Source organism: Mauremys mutica, chromosome 3, assembly GCF_020497125.1.
Source record: "Mauremys mutica isolate MM-2020 ecotype Southern chromosome 3, ASM2049712v1, whole genome shotgun sequence".
In the NCBI taxonomy this organism is placed as follows: Eukaryota; Metazoa; Chordata; order Testudines; family Geoemydidae; genus Mauremys; species Mauremys mutica.
The window spans coordinates 89,114,925-89,136,094 of NC_059074.1; positions in this window are offsets into that span (position 1 = coordinate 89,114,925).

The window sequence follows — 21,170 nt, forward strand, 5'->3', positions numbered from 1 at the left end:
AGCTAACACTGCAAACTTGATCCTGAACATGCCCCTTTCTTGTAGGAATTTCCACGGGAAAGGTATGTGCCAGGGCCAGGTGAGGAATCAAAGGTATTATCCTAAAAATATCCACATCCCATTGATTTCAACTGGAATTATTGGTGCTCAACATTTCTAAAAAAATCAGGCCTTCATTCTTAGTGGTTTTATACTGATCTATGAAATGTAATACCACATATGAAAAAATGAATTAATACCCTGTTAATGAAGAAAATCTTTTTTTTTTTACTGCAAAAGCGAGACACAAAGTAAATTAAGTTTCATGTTAATATCTTGCATGCTCATATTTGTCATAAACTAGGAGAAGCACTTAGCTGTCATAAGAAGCTGGGTGGCTCTTCATTATATATACTTCAATAGACTGAACTCTATAGCGCACGTTTCTTGTTTCAGTTTATTTGCTTTGCTGTGTGTCTCACACCACTTTTCTCCCCTCCTTTCCAAAAATTGGGCACTAACTGTACTGCTCCTGGGTCTTATTTAATTAAACCAGATGAGCTAAAGATCTAAAACCATCCAAATAAATACGCTATTGGCTGTAGACTAATTACAGAAACCTTAATGATTGGTTTTATTGCTGTGCTTTATTACCAGTAGTTCACGCGTTAGAAAGGATAGTGCATTTCTTATGGCAAGACAGAGGTCAAAATTATCCTGTACAATCTGTATCAAACAGAATCTTCTAAACTTAGATGTTAGAAAAGTAAACAGACCAATTAGTCCATTGCCATTTCAAGGCTTGTTATTCTCAATTAATGTTAAAGGTGATTTCCATTTGCTATATTCAAAAATTACTTTGTCAATGCCATCAGTTCAGAAGATGGCAACACTTAAAAGTTTCTTTTAACATACATCCTGTATTGTGCTATAATATTCGCCTTACAAAGAATGCTCTCTGTTGTAACAAATCTTTTCTCTGATGAAAATTTCCCCTCATTCCATTAAACTAAATTCTAATTAAGCTAATATCAGCACTCCCTAGGCCTATTACAAAGCAACCATGTTTAAATATGGTTGTGAAACACACTTGTTTTTTTCTTTCCTGAGTGAACAGGGAAAAAAATCATATTGGAACCATGTTAGGCTTTAATATTTTAACTCAAGTACATACAAAGACTAAAATACTGATTTCAGTGAGTCTGCTCATGGAATAAGGTACTGTTCTGCATGAGTACACATATTGGAATCTAGCTCATATTACATTTTGGTGCACAGATAGAACTCTAGGTAATAAAAGAGTCTGTGTCTGGCTGATTGTGTATTTGCTTTACCTTCTTCCATGATTGGTTCAGGCTATTAAGTTACTCTGAACCTCTTATGTCCTTTGAACTGATTATCACTGAAGTTTATCTAAGGAATTCTTATTACTACTTTGTCACATTTATTGAACTTCATGGAGTGTGTACATTGAGCAGCTATTACTGTTATGTAAGGATATGGGGAGTGGTTGCTGATGTCATTCTCCATTTTAGAAAATGGACTTTAGACTACAGGGATAAGGGAGTGAACAGCAGGCTCTGGTTGCTGTGTTATCTGATTTTTAAATACAAATTTTCCATGCCTCACAGAGAAGAACAACACAGTCTGCATTGTGTAATTCTTCACTGGAGGAAATCAATATTCCAAAAGAATATCAGCTAATATTTCTGCATCTTTAGGAATAGGAATCAGCCAAAACTGGAACTTGAAAAGGAACATGTTTTATCTTATTAATGAAGATGAGGTCACAAAGGAATTAAACATCTTCTGGAATCAAGGATAAGATTAGTTTTCTGTTTCACATAGGGAAAAACCTCCATGAGGGATGGAAACTTTGTAATATTAATTTTTTTTTAAAAAGGCTTATAAATGATCATTGAATAGTGTGTGAAATTAATACAAAATTACCAATAATACCACTTTTCTTCATTTTCATTGTACATGCTTCTCTAAAGCAATCAGAGCCACCACTTTTACAGTTGTATTAAACATAATAGGTAATTTAAATATCCTGAGATAATATGCCTCTCTCTGAAAAGCTCAGTGATACATTATGATAGTGTAAGTCAAAGAGAATTTTTAAATTTGTGGGAAGGGCTCTAGGTAAATAAAATATTCAAGCAGTTTGCTCTTTAAAGGAAGGGAAAGATCAGAACATGTATACAGTCTCAGTTTTGTGTCTGAATTATAGCTTTAGACCTCTTAATCTATTAAACTATGTTGACTTTTTTGAAAATAATAAATATAAAGTAAATGCAGTCTCATGCTTTATTATTGTCTCTCCAATAATATTTACTTTTGTCTGCCCTTCAGAATGGAAGACATTTTCAGCCCCTTGTATTTCTACCATTTTATAACCCCATTAACCAGCACTTGCACTTTGTTCCTGTAATTTGCAAATTGCCATTCTTTATAGCCATACTAAATTACACAATTAATTTTACCCCTGACAAACAAAGTAGTTTTGTCTTTACTGGTAAGTTGTTGTAATGGCAAATCTGTTTTTGCCTGATAGTCTGAAATCATAATTCCATCAAAACGTAATGTCCTCTCTGATTTAGTATTTTCTAACCTCTAAACTGTTAAGTAAATTTTCAACAAGAAAAATCTGACCACTTCTTTCCATAAACCCTAATTCAGTAGTTAAGTGCTCTGCTGACTAGGGTTGGATTTAAGCACATGCTTAAAGGCTTTGCTGAATTGGGGTCTAAAAATGTCTGACAGCATATCAACACAGAGAAATTAGGCTCTTTCAAGGAATGAGCAAATGTATGTGATTCTTTCTCCACCTATTTGTTCAGGTTGGAACAAACCCTGTTCTGATTAAATTTAATGTGAGTTTTGCTGCTATCGGGATTGGGCCACTATTATTCATATCACTGTAAACCATTCTAAATTATATACTCTATACAATATTAAACTCTGCCATCTCAGTGATAGAAAATGTAAATTAATTTGTTATCTGCAAAGCTGCCATACTGAATAGAGCAGTATCATCAGTGGTGTTGTTCTCTAAGATATGAAATACTTTTAATCAAACCCATCTCCAGGTGGAGTAGATCTGACGAGTGGGTTGTGAGACACTCCTGGGTCAACATCACTCTGCCATTTTTTTTTATAAACTTACTCTGGGCCTGATTCTGCTGCGATGCTTTTATTATAAAAATGCATATCTGTGATGGGTCGGGATCAGAGAAAGCGTGATGAGTTAAATTCAACCCTGGTGTAAGTCCTTTCACTTTGATGGAGTTACACAAGAAACTCATTTGGTTCAGTATATTTATCTCCACCATTTGCAATTAGATCTAAGAAAGGCACAGCCAAAGGGTAACAGATAAAACTGACAATGGGAGTGGAAGTAAGGGAAGAAATAGAGCATCGAAGAAAAATAATAGTAGTTTTAGATGTGCATGAATAAAGCATTTTTCCACTGACTGGAAAATCAGGATCCACCCATGACTTTTGGGCACGGGGAAGGTAGAATCTTACAAGGAACTAATAAATAGTTATATGACGATTTGAAAATATTGAGATATTGTATTTAGGAAGATTTCCTGCAAATTATTAAAATTAACTCCAATATAGGTGAGAAAAAAAATCCTCATCCTTAATTACCAACTAGGAAGTAACCAAATATTCATTCTTTTCTTATTCTTCCTCTGGGGTAAACTGTACTGTTGGAAATCACTCTGCACCAGTGTAAATCATGTGTACACTAGGGTTTCACATAACTGGCTAAGACTTCATTGTAGACAAAACCACCTCTGTTTTAGGAACAGTAACAGAATAACCATCTTCTGGAGCATAAATAGGACCTGTGGCTTAATACGTGGTCATATATATATATATATATATATATATATATATATATATATTAGTCTTATAAGAATGTATTTAGTGTTTTGACTCTATGAAATGCTTGTAAATTGCTGCATGCATTAATCTCACTTGTGGGGAAGGAGCAGAGATCATGCCATTGTATTTTGTGCTATAAGGAAATATATGTTTTTCTCTAGGACTTTGAAAATGTTTGCTCTGAAGGAGCAACTTTCAAAAATTAAGTGGGTCATCAACAGACAAACGCTTTGTTAATTGTCCCCATACACTCATGAAGAAGTATGTGCAGAAGGTCATGTCCCATTGGTTTGCATGCTAGAAGAGGGAAATAAAAATAGTTGACATGAAGATTTATCTCCTCTTTGCTGTTTAAACTCTCACAGGGCCAGAGGTCTCTAAACTGAAGCAAGAGATCTGCCAGGGTTATCCCTGGGTTTGCCCTGAAAGACATAGCAGATTGACAAATCATTACAACTCTGTCACTCTTAGGATTTAGATTGGAACTCATTTGTGCCTATACATTTGCCTAATTTAACCTGTAAATAACTCCTTTCTTTTTCCTAGTTAATACACCTTTAGATGTGTGTGTGTGTGTGTGTTTGTGTTTGTGTGCACACACACTAGACTCGAGAGTGCAAGGTGACTGTCTGTGACTCCATGGTAATATTGCTATAGAGCTCCTCAGGACCGGCTCTAGACATCAGCAAACCAAGCACATGCTTGGGGCGGCACAATTCCAGGGGTGGCACTTGTGATCTCAGAGGTTTTGGGGGTGTTTTTTTTGCTTCGGCAGTTGCGCTCTTGGAGGGTTTTGTTTTTGTTTTTGTTTTTTTTTGCTTGGGGCGGCAAAAAACCTAGAGCCGGCCCAGGAGATCCTGGCCTGGTGAAATCTAGTGATAGAGCATAGGGGTGTCTTCCCTGTTTATGACAGTCTGCGCTGAGGAAGGCACTCACACTAGCGAGTCACTCCAGACAGCAGGATATCTTTATCAGATATCTTTTTGACTCATGTTCAGAACAGTCTTTACTGAAATTGTGTAAACTCATTATCCTCTTCAAATTGTTACTGGCATTCATCTGACTCAATTTCCCCTCTGTTCTAAAGAGTTTATGGAGAATGTTTCATAAAAGAGTTTGTAAGGAGTCAAACCAATGTGTTGATATTTCTTTGTCATCTTCCTTCATCTTTCTGGATCTTTTTCTGCTCCCTATCTTCTTTCTGCTGTCCTGCCTTTCATTCCCAGGCATGCAGCAAGAAATTATTCAAGTACTGGAATATTTCCTAAACAGTGAGGTTGATCTGCCTTTAGAGGAGGCACAAGCCTATGGAAAGTGGGGTGGGAAGTGAATATTTCAGTTGGATCACTGTCACTGATCGTTCAGTAATCTCATTTGCTGCTGATTTCTGCTGAGTCCAATATGGACACAGCAAATGAAATACATTAACTTATTTGCCTTGTCTACTTGGGGAGGGGAAAAAAAACTTCCCTAAATGTACAGTTTTTCTAAAGGAACATTTTAGCAGGAAGACTTTCCCCAATTTCTCACTGAATGAAATCCCTTGATAAAATGAAAAATAACTTGCTGTATTGATTAGTGATATGAGTGGTATTACCACTATGACATTGATATGCACCTCCAAACACTTTCAGTCTCTCCATGGGAGTGTCTTTCAAATAACAGGCCTTCACTCGCACTTCTCTCATAGTAAAATCCCGTGGTTCACCCCACTTCTAGAAAGGATCACCAGCCTATTGCATCCTCTGTTACCAACTGTATTTACCTCCTGCAGGTCCAATGAGGTTTGGCCCCTACTGGGACCTGTGACCAGCTGGTAAATGCAGTGACAGAAAACAGCCAGCTTGTTCAACAATTATTAAATGATTTATTTATCTCTAGGACCATCACAAGCAGAGAGAGAAGAGTCAATGTGATAAAAGCCTAAATATCTCAAAATAGCATTTTCTTCTCAGTTAAGTGCTTAACCCAGGACCTCTACACATCCACACAGTATTGGGGCTGCTTGAAACAGACTTCCCCCTGCAACTGCTGCCTCCTGCTCAGGCCCCAGGTTGCATTACTAGCCATTATCAAGTTCCTTTGTCTGCCCTGGGTCCCTAATCCTGGTCCAAACTGGTTTCTGTCCAAGAGGGGTTGGGATTGGGGTTGGGCTTCACAGCAGTAGGCTTTGTGCTTTGTCTTTTAATTATGAGTGAATTGATGATGATTAAAAATATTATTATTCTCTTCCTCTCTAGGAGCCTGTCAGAGCCTGGAGGAATTTCCCCTGATGCTCACATAACCCCAAACACAACAGCAAATGAACATAGACATATAATGTTTATAAATATACAAATATATCATTACTACTCTTTGGGGCATGGGTGAAGAAGAATTAAGGGATATTATTAAAAGTCCTTTCCAGGACTGAAAGCCATAAGAAGTCTTTTTCAGGACTGAAGAAAACATAATTAAAAGAAGCCCCTAAGAGTCAATGATGAAAATAAAGGCACTTAGTCAAAACAGATTATTATTGTTCAGTATTCATATAACAGTCACACACAGAAGGGCAAGTTAAGATAGAGGCCCCATTGTAATAAGTACTGTGTAAATTTATGACAGAAAGCAGACCCGGCTGCAAAGAGCTTATCGTCTACGGCTCCTGCCACGAGAGCATTTACACATAAACATGCTTAACTTCACTCCAAGCACAAATGCATGCAGGGCTAGTAGATATAAGAAAGACAACCTTTTTTCCATGGAAGAATGAAAAAAAATGGAATTTCTCAGAACTGAACTATAGGTTGCTATAACAGAAATTGCTCACAGGCATAATTTTAAAGATATCCTCAGGGTTGAATAATTAAATACCTAAAAGCCCCCTCTTGAAGGATAAACTAAAAGAAAAAATCAATAAAATAATATAAACAAGAATTAATCCTCGGGAATAATGAAAAAAAATCAAAATTAAAATAAATTCCTTCAGAAGAAAGCAAACCTTAGGTATTTCCCTGAAAAAACAAGAAACTAAATGAACTTTCTTTTGTGGAACATACAATAGAAGTTTTTTAAGGGTTTCAGCACCAGAATTTCCCACTTGAGGCCTCAACTTTTAAAGTATTATTTTCCAGAGTTTTCACTAGAGGTTTTAGTTTTTTCCTCCGTAATCAAAGAATTTTCAAAACTAAATACATATTTTATATTTTAAATCCTTAAAAGAGATATTGGCTGACAACAAATTTGAACATACATTTAAAATAAACATTTACACTTGTATGTTGTTGTTGTTGTTGTGATTATATCTTGCTTATATTGTTGTAGTGCCTAGGAGCTTCAGTCATGAACTAGGACCCCATTGTGCTAAGTGCTGGACAAACACAGAACAAAATCTTCTTACATAGAAAATGAATCAGCCCTTCCAAAATGAAGATATTTTTCAAGAGCCAATTTCTCTAGTTGCCACTGCCAATGCAAAGGTACAAAGCTAGGGTTTGAGCCTGCGAACCCTGACCTAGGTCAGTAACTTTACACATGTCATTAATGACTAAACATGCTTTTGTAAAGTTTGTGGAATCAAGTCATTGGTTTGGAATTGCAACTGTGTGGATGTCAGGCAAGCATATATGTGCCCAATGGGTCATTCCATTGTCCTGGCTGTAGCTCTGTTCCACACAGTGAACTGAAATACACAAAAAAGTCATCTTTGATTAATAAATAATGAATTAATACTTAATAATAAAATAAATTTTAATAATACAATAATAATACTTAACACTTATGTCTCCAAATATCCTCACAATAAGCGTCACAATATCTTTGTAAGATATGGAATAATTATCATCCCAGTTTTACCAATGGAGAAATTGAGGCATAGATATTAAGTAACTGGTGTGAGGTCACGCAGGCAGTCAGCATGCAATCTGCGATTAGAATTCAGGCGTTCCTGTCTCCCAGCCCTGTGCTCTGTCCACACCGCTCTCTTTATTAATATTCATATAGCCATATAACAAAAGGAATAAATACCAGAAAATAACACATCCTGTAAAGAACATTTTTTGTTATATCACGCACAGTTATTTGGTACTCTCCACATAAATTGTATATGTATAGTTAGTCCATGCATCCAGTGTGCACTCTCTCTACCAAAATGCAGAAAACAGATCTCAAAAAAAAACAAATCTTTACCTGTATCTTTAGAGAAAGTTTCAAAATATATTTTTAAAAAAACATACTGAAAAAGGGTCAGCCATCAGCAGTTTTGCTATTAATTAAACTACACAATTAATTATCCTTTTATTCTGAAGGAAAGCAGTCTGAGTTAGGTTATTAGAGAGACAAAGGGGTTCCAATATCTTTTATTGGATCAAGTTCCATTGGTGAAAGAGACAAGCTTTCCAGCTACATAGAGCTCTTCTTCAGGACTAATTCTTCCTGAGTTAGGTTATGGTATCCTAAAGAGGTAACAAAGATAAACTATGGTATCCAAAGCTTCCTACACCTCAAGAACCTCCAGTCCTGAAGTCAGATGGAATTCTAGTAATCCTTGCATTTGTATTCTGGTATTGGCTTTTAGCTTTTTAAAAAAATCTTGTAGACTCAATTTTTCAGAATTATGTTTCTTACATATCGTGGTCCTCAATCATTTCACACGACTCAGAGGAAGAAAAAAGAAGTTAAACATGGTCATTCTATTGCCAATGTGACTGATGTAGTGAGATCTCACAGCTCTTACAATGTACGGCCCTACATAAGCTATAGGTCTCACTGTTTTAAAAATTAAATATATTTATATTTTGATTCATAGTAAAGAAAATATAGTAGACAGAAGAGAGTGCTGCAACTGCACTCAAGTAACATCATAAAAACTTTGAAAACAATGCAATATAACAAAATTGGGCCCCAATTTTGCACTCAGTATGATTTCTGGACCTTCCTTACCTAGTTGGTAAAATATAAAGAATAATTATACCCACCTGTGATGCTCTATGGAATCTGGGGGACACTTTGGGATATTATGAATACTAATGTTGTAAAATTGCAATGAGTTATGCCAGATATACCATGTAAGATATTTGTGAAAATGTTATAATTTGCCAAATATGATAATCTTGTTTATATCTTTGTATCACCTTTGCATTATGGGTTATAGATATTCATAGACTCTAGGACTGGAAGGGATCTCAAGAGGTCCTCGAGTCCAGTCCCCTGCCCTCATGGCAGGACCAAATACTGTCTAGAGCATCCCTGATAGACATTTATCTAACCTACTCTTAAATATCTCAAGAGATGGAGATTCACAACCTCCCTAGGCAATTTATTCCAGTGTTTAACCACCCTGACAGTTAGGAACTTTTTGTATATATGTATGTGTAAGCAGAGTCTGTGGGAAAAATATTTCTCAGTTTATGGATTCCCAGCCCGGATACACTCAGATCAGGGGCAGGACTTTGAAAGTCACCTTCTAAAGGAGGTGCTAAGGATAGCAGGAATTAAAAAGTCGAGGACAACGCCTTATCACCCACAAGGTGATCCTCAGCCAGAGAGGTTCAACCGAACCCTATTAGATATGTTGGGGACTTTGCGGCCAGAACAGAAAGCAACCTGGAGCCAACATGTTGCATTTCTGGTGCACGCCTACAACGCCACAAAGAACGACGCTACGGGATTCACCCCGTATCTCTTGATGTTTGGGCGAGAACCAAGATTACCCATAGACCTGTGCTTTGGTGTATCCGAGGATGGAGATGGCTATGAAACTCATTAGCAATATGTATCCCGACTACGAGAAAAGCTGCGGGATGCTTATCACTTAGCGACATCTGCAGCTCGGAAGAACGCAGACCGCAACAAACATCGATATGATGCTAGGGTATGTCTGCAAGAGCTCCAGCCAGGGGACAGAGTCTTGCTGCGAAATTTGGGTATTGCTGGCAAACACAAGATAGCTGACAGATGGAAGGCAATACCTTACTTGGTGATGGAAAAGCTAGGAGACCTGCCGGTCTACAAGATCAAACCTGAAGAGGGTCCAGGGCAGGCAAAGACTGTGCATAGAAACCTTTTGCTCCCTGTGGGGGAATTGGTGGGCAGCCCTTATGAGATAGGTCACAACAGGGCAAGTGGGCAGAATGAAGGTGCTGTACCAAAGCCACCTTCCAACATGGACAGGCGTCCCCCTGCAGCTAACCTACCCCTACTCAGCACATCTGAGAGTGAGTCTGAGGAGGAAGACACCACCATGGTGTATCCTGGGATGAAGACAAGATTTCAGTCTCGATCAGCTGAATCAAATGAGAGCACCTCCTCTTCCACCCTAAACCCCATGGCAGAAGTATTTAGGCCTATTCCTGATACCCCTGAGCCACTGGTGGGACCCCCATGTGATGTCACGCCCGGGTTATTGGACAGCGGAGACATACAGGTGGAGGATGTCCTGAGCACCATCAACCCTCCACTGTTAGAACTGGAAATGCAGGGGCCTATGGCAACATCTGAGGGGGACTCACAGGAAACTTCCCCATCCGTTACTCAAGAGGATGTCCCCCCTGCCACAGCAACAGAGATTCTCAATAGGCGAGACAGGGTAATAAGACCAGTGAAACGGTTAACTTATGATGCACCTGGGGTGACTAGTGAGGAGCCAATACATTTATCACACAGGCTTGTGGAAGCTAAAGTGGGCTATCTGAGGCCGTTTGACGGGGGCCAGTAAGTTGGTACAGTAGGGAATGTGATTTATCGGGACGACAAATTCTCGGCTGGGGGGAGGATGTAAGCAGAGTCAGGATGAGCCACACCCTGACATCTGGTGGTAAATTATGGGGAGTGCGGAAAGTGTTGCACTGGTATTTCGGTTATTTGCATGGGCACTCCCACCCCACTTAGCATACCGCAAAGCAGCATGGGATGGTTACTTTCACAGCTGTGGGAGCCCCCAATTTCGTTGTTATTGGGGCAGGAGGAATGAAATGTTGTCACCCTGATTGGGTAAATGGGGAACTACAAAATTGTCTTGTGATGGGGGGTTTCATTGTCAGCTGGATAGCGCTTGCTAGATGGGGCACATGGGTTCCAAAACCCATTGAGAGGAGAGAGGCTGGGGGCCAGTATCTGTACTTGGTGGTGCAGGCTCCTTGTGTGAGCCAGAAGCACCAGTTCCATCTGTGCCTCTCTCCACTGTGGAATGTCAGAGTTAACTTTTGATTCCCTTAAGAATCTAGATGCAGGTTACTGAGCTGAATTCACTGGGGCTCCCCTACTATGAGCTGAAATCACTGAAGAGCTGGACTTGCTGAGCTGGACTTGCTGAGCTGAGAGCACTGTGCTAATGAGTGGAGCTGAAATCACTGAAGAGCTGGACTTGCTGAGCTGAGAGCACTGTGCTGATGAGTGGGGGAGCCTGAAGCAATACTGGCAGAGCAGAGTGGAGCAGTTTGTGCAGCCACTGGGTGAGTGGAGCTGAGCAGCTCGTGAGGACAGCTGGAGCGGATCACAGGACAGCTGGTGGACCAGAGCAGCTGGCAGAGTGGAGCAGCCCACAGAGTAAGCAGAGCTGAGCTGTTTGCGGGGACGACTAAGGGAAGCAGAACCCCACGAAGAGGCAGGGCAGTTGGCCCTGAACCACGTAAGGTGCCCCTTTCTACCTAGGCTGGGGAGGGGGACCTCTGCAAAGAGACTCTTGAACTCTGGGCTGCCTGACCCGGGACAGAGACTTTTGAATTGTGGGACTTTTGGGACTGTGGGTGATTTAGGGGGGTTGCTGGACTCAAGGGCCCAGAGAGAAGGACACGGCCCAAGTTGCTGGGGTGGGTCTTTGCTCACAGTTTGACCTATAAACTCCAGTTGAGGTATTTTCCAAATTTCATGCTTGTTGTTGTTTATCTTATGTAATTAAACCTTTTCTGCTACACCAAGAGTCTGTGCTTGCGAGAGGGGAAGTATTGCCTCCTTGAGGCGCCCAGGGGTGTGTGTAAGATTTTCCCAGGTCACTGGGTGGGGGCTCGAGCTGGTCTGCATTACGTTGTGGGGAAGGGACCCCTAGGTATTGAACCTGGCCCTTGCTGCTATCGTTTCAGCCTGGCAGAGGGGTTACATATGTCTGTGTTTCAAAACTTGTGCTATGCTTCTGGGTGACACCCCCAGACAGTTTGGCATCAGCACTGCCTAGCCTGCTTGATGGCCCATCAAGAGCCATCAGATATACAACTGACCCACTGAGAGAAGGCAAATACTCCTTATGACTCAGTCTTTATGACCTATGGACAGAACTCTAAGGCTTTCAAGCCATGTGCTGGGCAGCTTTTTTTGGAACAAAGGAAGCACAGGCTGCATGGTAAAAAAAAATATAAAAGGCAGGGCTCAGAAGAACATTTTGTGTATGTGAGCAGAGTTTAAAATAACTTCTCACTCTACTGGACCTATATGCTGATTGGGAGCCAGAGAACTGGAATGCAATAAGGGGACTGTGTTATTTCTTTTTTGCTTCTTGATAAGCAGTGTGGGGGATCAGAAGCACAGTTTGTGACTGGTTGAGGAGAATAATTTCAGTGTTACCTGCCAGTCTTGGGAGTATCTGCTCTCCCTTTTGCAGCCTGCCCTGCCCTTGGCATTTCCAGTGAGGGCTGCACTGGGCACCCCAGGTCACAATGTGGACAGAACAGAGTGCCGCAACTGCACTCAAGTAACATCATAAAATCTTTGAAAACAATGCAACATCATAAAATGTTGGGCCCTAATTTTACACTCCGTATGATCTCTGGAGCTCTCCTTACCTATCTGGTAAAATATAAAGAATTACACCCACCTATCTCAAAGCTTATCTAATATTTTTAAAAACATGTCAAAATTGTCTGAAAGGCGCTATGAATGCAAATTACTATTTTTCACAGCAAACTTTTTATTGACAGTTCCCATGAGGGCAAGCGTTTGTGATATAAGAGCTATTCTTCCAAATGATCACAATGTATCTTGGGGGAAAAAAAACCCATAAGCCTAGTTATACGTATATAAATATATATACAATTATACCTTAGAAATGTAGAACCCTGTCCTGCAATATTGCTTAATTTTAAGCACATGAGTAATCCCACTCACCTCAAGCCCTTGTCCTACAATCAAATACATGGAGGCAGACCCTTGCCCCTGTGTGGCCTCTCACTGACTTTAGTGCAGCTCCACATTGATGTGAGTTTTGCCTATCTGGATCCGATTGCAGGATCAGGCCTTTAATCTTTCTATATTTGTTATATGTTCGTTTTTCCTTTCACAAACACACACTTCTGGTATTTTTACAAAAAAGATTAAACTGAAAATTGAGAGAGGGAGGGATAAAGTAAAACTGTCAGGGAAACCTAAAGGCATTAAAGAAGTTTGGCACAAAGATGTTTCATTATATAGTGATGCTGCCACCTTAAGGTTAAAAAAAATCATTTGCTTTTCAAACTTTGTACATAGTTATACAAAGGCCTAACGTTAATGTGTGGTTGCTGAAATTAAATTGTAGACATTTTTATACAGCCCCAGTTTCTCAAATATTGTTGATACTCTCACTAACACTCCTTTTATTTTCTGTGTTAGGTTCCTAGTACAATTTTATGTGCTTTGAAATTAATATTAGAGGAGACCATGAGATGTGCTGGAAGCAGCCAGTGTGGGAGAGATAAGTGTGTTAGTACAATGAGAAATAAAATAGAAATAATTTAAAAGAAACCCATCTATCCAAGGATTTCAAATCTCTTTATAAATATTAATGAACACATGCTCAACCCCTACAAATACTTACACACATGCTGTACTCACGTGTGTAGTAGTGTGTGACTTCACATTCTATTGACTTCACTTCAATTTAAATGGGTGCCTATCTATCTTAGGATCTTTTAAAAATCCTAGACTAAATTCCCTGGTCAAAGATGGAGTTTTAGATAAAGGACTCATAAAGATCTTGGGATATTTATTTATTCTGTGCTCATTAAATGAATAAACTTTAAATGGCCAAATTATAATGACATTGAGATCATAGGTCAAATGCAAGATCTTATTGCGAATATAGGGAAAATTACTTTTCCAGTTCCATATGGCACATAAGGGGCTGAAAGCATATTTGTTCATCTGGAATTGCAGGTTTAGTATAAAATTGGAATTTATCTGTAGAGGAAAAGACAAGCAAATCTTTCTGTGAGAGCTGTGCCATAAAAAGCACTATGTACCTTTGGACTGAGACTTTTATCTAGCAGGATAAGTGCTATATAAGTTTAATCACATTAACCAATGGATTAAATGTCACACACTCAGAAGAGTAATTAGTATCTATAATCAAACATAAACTGATCATGGACTGAGAAAACTGCAGTCTGAAAAACTAGGGCCCTCATCCCTCAAGGAGCTCCATGTGGGTGGATCTTTTCATCTGTGTGGAATTCATTGTGTGATCGAGGCCTACGGCCAGAAGTTATGAGAGGGAACATTGTTCCCATAACTAACATTTTTATATAAACAAATTAGTTGAATTTCATATAGAGAGGTCACAAATAAAAGGGAATCCTTTTGGCAAAATTTTCCCATTTGAGCCCTATATGAACTCAGGACCCATCTGAGAAGAACAGACCATGCAGTGAGGTGAAATTTCAAGATTAACCTAAGGAGAAATAAACCTTGGGGAAAGCAAAGTTCTGAGCTGTCAGCTAAGACTAAGGAACTTCCTTGAGGGTTGCCTATTACCAGGTTAATGATGTGAATTCTGATGACCCAGGTGAATACTTTGCAGCTGTATTACCTCTCACAGAATTGAAAATGGACTCCCACATTCTCTTCAAACAGACCAAACCCTAGAGATATATTTTCCTTGTTTCTAATTAATTCACAGTTCCATATGCCTGAAGTTTTAACTCATTGAATTCTTTTTTTCCTTTTGTTCTTAAATATCACAAGAACCAACCGTTTTAAGATCTAATGAAATAAAAAGACACTAGTGCAGTGGTGGGCAACCCTGCAGCCCAGAGGTTTCCCACCACTGCTCTAGTGCTTTGTGTTTTATATTCTGCAAGTACATGTATTTACTCTTTATATAGTCATCCAATCTACAGTACAGTGGTCCTAACATCTCTTTTGTATGGCTCTTAGACATGGACTCTTTATTGACAGCATATTGAACAGCTTGAGCAATTTCATCTGCGTTCCCTCCGCTTAATAATGAGCATTCACTGGCAGGACAGAGTGACCAATATTAAAGTTCTTGAGAGTAAACACAACCAGCATTGAGGAAATGCTATTGAGAGCGCAACTTACGTGGGCTGGACATGACATCAAAATGGAAGACCACTGCCTCCCAAAACAGAACTTGTACAGGGAGCTGAGGCAGGGCAAAAGAAAGAAAGGTCATCCCTACAAACACTTCAATGATACCTTGAAGATCAGTCTCCAATGGGCTGGCATCAATTAAAAAAAACTCAAGCAAATGGCTCAGAACAGGACTCACTAGCCGTCTCTGACAAGATCAGCATACAATAGATTTGAATGGGCTCGACGAAATCATCTCCAGGCCAACGTGAAAGGCACCACAGAGCTGCATTGTCAAACATCATAGATCCAGACTTCTCATACCCTCAGTGCAGCTGATTGTGTGCATCAGGGTTGGATTTCAGAGTCCTATGCATAGCCATAGATGAGAATTGGGACAATATCATCATCAGCAGCAGCGATGGACTACCAACAGTCATATAATACTTCATGCAACCTATGGATGTCAAGGAATATATATTTTTGATATCCAATTGTTCCAGTATTGCAGTGTGATGAATCTGTTCTTGATAAGGTTTCACTATGGACTTGCGTACATAAGAGTTATATTCATATAAGGTAAGATATTAATTTCAATTGGTATATGTTGTACAGCACTGGAAACAGTTCAATCTAACCTGGAAAATGCCACTCTTATTCTGGACCAAGAGTGTCCACATAGGGATTTATACTAGTTAAACTATAGTGGCTTAATTGTTCTAGTGAAATTACACTGGTAGAGCTTCCAGCATAGACAAGCCCTGACACGAGCAGCAATTGTATGATGAAGTTTGTGGTGAAACAGGCACTGTGCGTAAAATCCTGGACCCCCAAGGTTAATAGTGTTTTGCAATTGACTGCAGTGAAGACAGGATTTTGGTAAGCAACTTTGGGAGGAAGGTTGGTATTGTGGTTAAACCACAAGACCGGGACAGTTGAACTCTCTTGACACTTGTCACATTTCCTGTGTGACCTTGAGCAAACTACGTTACTTCTCTTTACTCAGTTTCCACATCGGTCAACTGGGGATAATAATACTTACCTACTTCACAGGGTTGCTGAAAGCTAGGTATATTAATGTTTCTGAAGTATGTTGAAATCCTTTGATGGAGAGTGCTATAATGTATTCTAAGGTAATATTATTATGTACTCCCATGAAAAGACTATCTCTTCCTCTCTTACTCCAATACCTAAGGCCTGAGTCCTTTTCCTGAACACCATATATAGTTTCCTCAAACTTTGCAGTCCACAGTCCAAAATAAGTAGGCTTATTATATTGTTGAAATTCAGTTTTTAAAGTCAGCATGTTAGTAAGGGCTTACAAAAACCAAACCAAAACTATGATTTAGTGCTAATGTACAAAGTTCTTCTCACTCACTTGCTTAGACCAGATAACATTTTTTTAATGGCAAATAAAATACAATGAATCTTTTTCATTATTCTCAATCATTGTGGTGATGGAAAAGCTAAGGTTGTGTCTGGGCTGGCAAATTTTCAGCAGTACCTTTTAATATACCTTTACAATATATCCTTTTGCACATATTTCAAAAAGTTTTTGCTTAATTTTAGAATGTAAAGGAATCAAAATTATTATTCTTTTTCCTGTGCTTGGCATTGCAATAATCTTCAATTAAAAACAATGTTTTCTGGCCATTCAGACCTCTTCATTTGGGCCTTGTTCCTGCAAACATTCCCTCACATGTTATAACATTTAGAGCTATGAGAAGGATAGAAATTCCATTCACAAAGGGTTTTACGTAGGGCTGTCAAGCGATTAAAAAAAATTAATCGCCATTAATCACACGATTAAAATAATTAATTGCAATGAATCACACTGTTAAACAGTAATATAATACCATTTATTTCAATATTTTTTGATGTTTTCTACATTTTCAAATATATTGATTTCAATTACAACACAGAATACAAAGTGTACAGTGCTCACTTTATATTTATTTTTAATTACAAATATTTACACTATGTATTTCAATTCACCTAATATAAGTCCTGTAGTGTAATCTCTTTATAATGAAAGTTGAATTTACAAATGTAGAATTATGTACAAAAATAACTGCATTCAAAAATAAAACAATGTAAAACTTTAGAACCTACAAGTCCACTCAGCAGGGGCAGCTCCAGGCCCCAGCACGCCAAGTGCGTGCTTGGAGCGGCAAGCCACGGGAGGCACCCTGCCGGTCGCCGCGAGGGCGGCAGGCAGGCTGCCTTCGGTGGCTTGCCTGCCGAGGGTCCGCTGGTCCCGCGGCTTCGGACCCTCCGCAGGCAAGCCGCCAAAGGCAGCCTGCCTGCCAGGCTTGGGGCAGCAAAATTCCTAGAGCCGCCCATGCCACTCCGTCCTACTTCAGCCAATCGCTCAGCCAAACAAGTTTGGTTACAATTTGCAGGAGATAATGCTGCCCACATCTTGTTTACTATGTCACCTGAAAGTGAGAACAGGCATTCACATGGCACTGTTGTAGCCAGCATCACAAGATATTTATGTGCCAGATGCACTAAAGATTCATATGTCCCTTCATACTTCAACCACCATTCCAGAATATTGCCATCAGCACCTCCACTTCTAGATATTAACTTGTGCTTAATAACTATACACTTCATACTTAAATAACTGAGCCATCTTCTCCAGGGCTACACATTTTATACACATTGACTCAGGGAACTACATTTTCTGGCATATTCTGAACAGTGCTGAGCACAGACGGTGCCCTGTAAATAAGACAAATCATAACAATAATCCTTGACTTTATGGACTCTGTGGATGCAATTTCTGTTCTTTGTTCTAGAATTGGCCAAGATACAGATGAAACCCTAAACATTTGAGGCATAAACACATCTGAGACGTATAAGACAGTTTCATTCCTTCCTTTTCTCAAACTCAGAACAAAAAATGACAAAACAAAATGGTTTTCAGTTTAAATGTAAAACTGCACAGCAGCCATTGCTCTACAACCAGGGGCGGCTCCAGGCACCAGCACACCAAGTGTGTGCCTGGGGTGGCAAGCTGCGGGGGACGCTCTGCTGGTCGCCGTGAGGGGACCTCCCGCAGGCAAGCCGCCGAAGGCAGCCAGCCTGCCGTGCTTGGGGCGGCAAAATACCTAGAGCCGCCCCTGTCTACAACCCAGCATGGGGCAGAACCTGCTACCCCTGGGGGGTTACGTGATCTTCTCTCATCTGATTCTCCTTCTCTATCCTTCCTGACCCCTCTGCTGTTTTTCATGGTGTCAACCATGACATCTATCCCAATCTCCTGAGACCATTTGCTGGAGTCTCAGAGAACTGGCTGCCTTGGTTTTACGGCCCTCTTTCAGAGATGCCTTTTTCTGCAGCATGCAGCAGGCTGGTCTGCTGGATAGGGAGCTGGCCCTGGGTTCTACTTCCCCCATGGACTTCCTATAGGACTTCAGGCCAGTGCCTTAAGAACAGAGTTTCAAAACCTTTTAGGCACCTAGGCATCTAGTGGGGTTTACAAAGCACCTAAACTTCTAGGCACTTTTGAAAATCCCACTACGTGCCTAAATACTTTTGAAAATCTGGCCTTTAAGTCTGTGTATCCCTCAGTGCCCCATCTGTTCAATGGGGATAACAGCATCACTCTACCTCACTGATGGGCTGACAGGTTAGACTTTGTCAGGCGCTCAAACACTACGATGATGGGGCCACGTAGCACAGGTAGGGTGGGAACCTTTCTGTACCACTGCTTCCCCTGGTTTTGGGCCCTTTTCACCTATGCCCCTTTTCTGAATGTAACCTTGGCTCAGAGGGGTTGGCTGTATTTTTTCTGAGTCCCTAAACCAGTCCCTAAACCAGTGGTTTTCAATCTGCGGGTCGTGACTCAATAGTGGGTCGTGGAATGCCAACTGAGCCGTTAAAAGTCCCATTGGCGGTGCTGCTCGGCTAAGGCAGGCTCGTTCTTACCAGTTCTGACACGCGCTGTGCCCCGGAAACAGCCAGCAGCAGGTCTGGCTCCTAGGCGAGGGGGCCACAGGGCTCTGTTTGCTATCCCTGCCCTGAGTTCCTTTGGGGGAGTGCCTGACAGTGAGAGGCACGCAGAGCCGCTTGCATACCTCTGCCTAGGAGCTGGACCTGCTGATGGCTGCTTCCAGGGTGCAGCGTGGTCCATGGTGCCAGGACAGGCAGGAAGCCTGATTTAGCACCGTCACTGCACTGCTGACTGGGAGCCGCCCAAGGTAAGCCTGCATCGCAATCCCCTGCCCCAGCCCTGAGCCCCCCCGCCCCCAAATCTGGAGCCCCTTCCTGATCCTAAACCCCTCATCCCCAGCCCAGAGCCATGACCCCCTCCTGCACCCCAATCCTCTGCCCTAGCCCTGAGCCCCTCCCACACTCCAAACCCCTCATCCTCAGCTCCGTTGGGTCATGGGCATCAACAATTTTCCTCAACTAGGTCGCCTGAAAAAAAGTTTGAAAACCACTGCTCTAAAACAACCCCTCCCTCCCCATCCCCACATTGGGGATTCCTGTTTTACGGGCTAGACTTCAAGGCTCTTAATTTAATCACCAGCCCTTTATCTTAATCACCCTGCCTTTGTTTGTAAACAAAATACTGACTCCCTGCTCCAGGGGCACCTCTCCTCTGCAGAATTTACATTTCACACTAAGGGCAGCGCTTTAACGTGGCTTCACTGGTGGCAGCACTTTAACGTGTCTTGTGTAGTTGCAGCCCTCTCCCAGCACTCTAAAAGAACACCGCCTCTGCAAGGGGAATAGATCCCACCGCTGGGGCACTGTCTACACTGACACTCTACAGTGATGAAACTTGCAGCGCTTGGGGGTGTCAGTGTAGACAAGACCTAATGCTGTGCTGTAGTTAAGAGCTCCACTTGGGAACTTGCACACCTCCTGTATGAAACTTGGGGGGGGGCCTCCCGCCTCCCCCAAATAGCACCCCTGAAAGGCTATACCATCCTATATATATATTAACACCAATTTTTTTTTAAGCTAACTTTTCTATTGCTTAGCAACTAAGGTACTTTCCTCTGGTTTTAGGAAGATTGGTCTTTCATGCTTTGTTATTGTACAAAGTCTTGTATATACCCTGCAGGAAGTATGATGTTGGAGCATGTGAGTCTCTCTTCTGACAGTCTTTGTCGTGATGACGGGCACTTGGCTGTTTGGGTGGTGTAGTGTTTTGAGGGTCTGTTCTGATATCAGTTGCTTGTCAGCCCTCAGGGGTGGCCAAACTTACTGACACTCAGAGCCACATAAAATAATCTTCAGAAGTTCAAGAGCCAGGCATGCCTGACAGGGCTCAGGGCTTCAGCTCAGCGGGAGGTACCTGCTGGGCCTTGGGGCTTCCATCCAGGGTGGCTCTTCACCCGGATTGGGGCTGAAGCCCTGAGCTCCCCCACCTCAAGTCTGATAGGTGGGGAAGGGAGTGGGGGGCTCTGTGAGCCACATTTTAACTGTAAAATAGTTGCATGCAGCTTGTGAGATGCAGTTTGGCCACCCCTACTATATACATTCAATGTCTTGCTGATCAAGTCTCAATGGTGTAAATATATCACCATCCTCCACCTCTGTGTTTTTGTTTTGTGTTCCTAGGGGAAAGTACATTTGCAGTTTTGGTGAAATAACTTAGCAGTGAATGAGTATACACGAATGAAGATTTAGCTGTTCAATACACGTAGCTTAATTCAAATTGCATGATTTGTCCTGAGGAAATAGTTTAATCCTGATTTAAAAATCACAAGGTTTTAAAAAATTAATAAAACTTGGGCTTATTTTATTTTCCTTCTGGTTTCTGAGTGTTTGAGGTTGCATTTAGATGACACTTTTCAAGCATTTGAAGCAGTCAGAACTAGAAATTTTCTTTAAAAAAAAATGAAATTTAAGAGTGTCATCTAATCCCATGACTCCAGCAGCTGGGGCTTTAAGAAAAAAACCAGAATATTGCAAGACTCACAATAAAATAACAGGCATTAGCAACAACAGTCATATTCAATATTGTTCTGGAACTGTACAGTTTAGGGTGAGGAATGTCTCTGAATTCCTGGGGATACTGA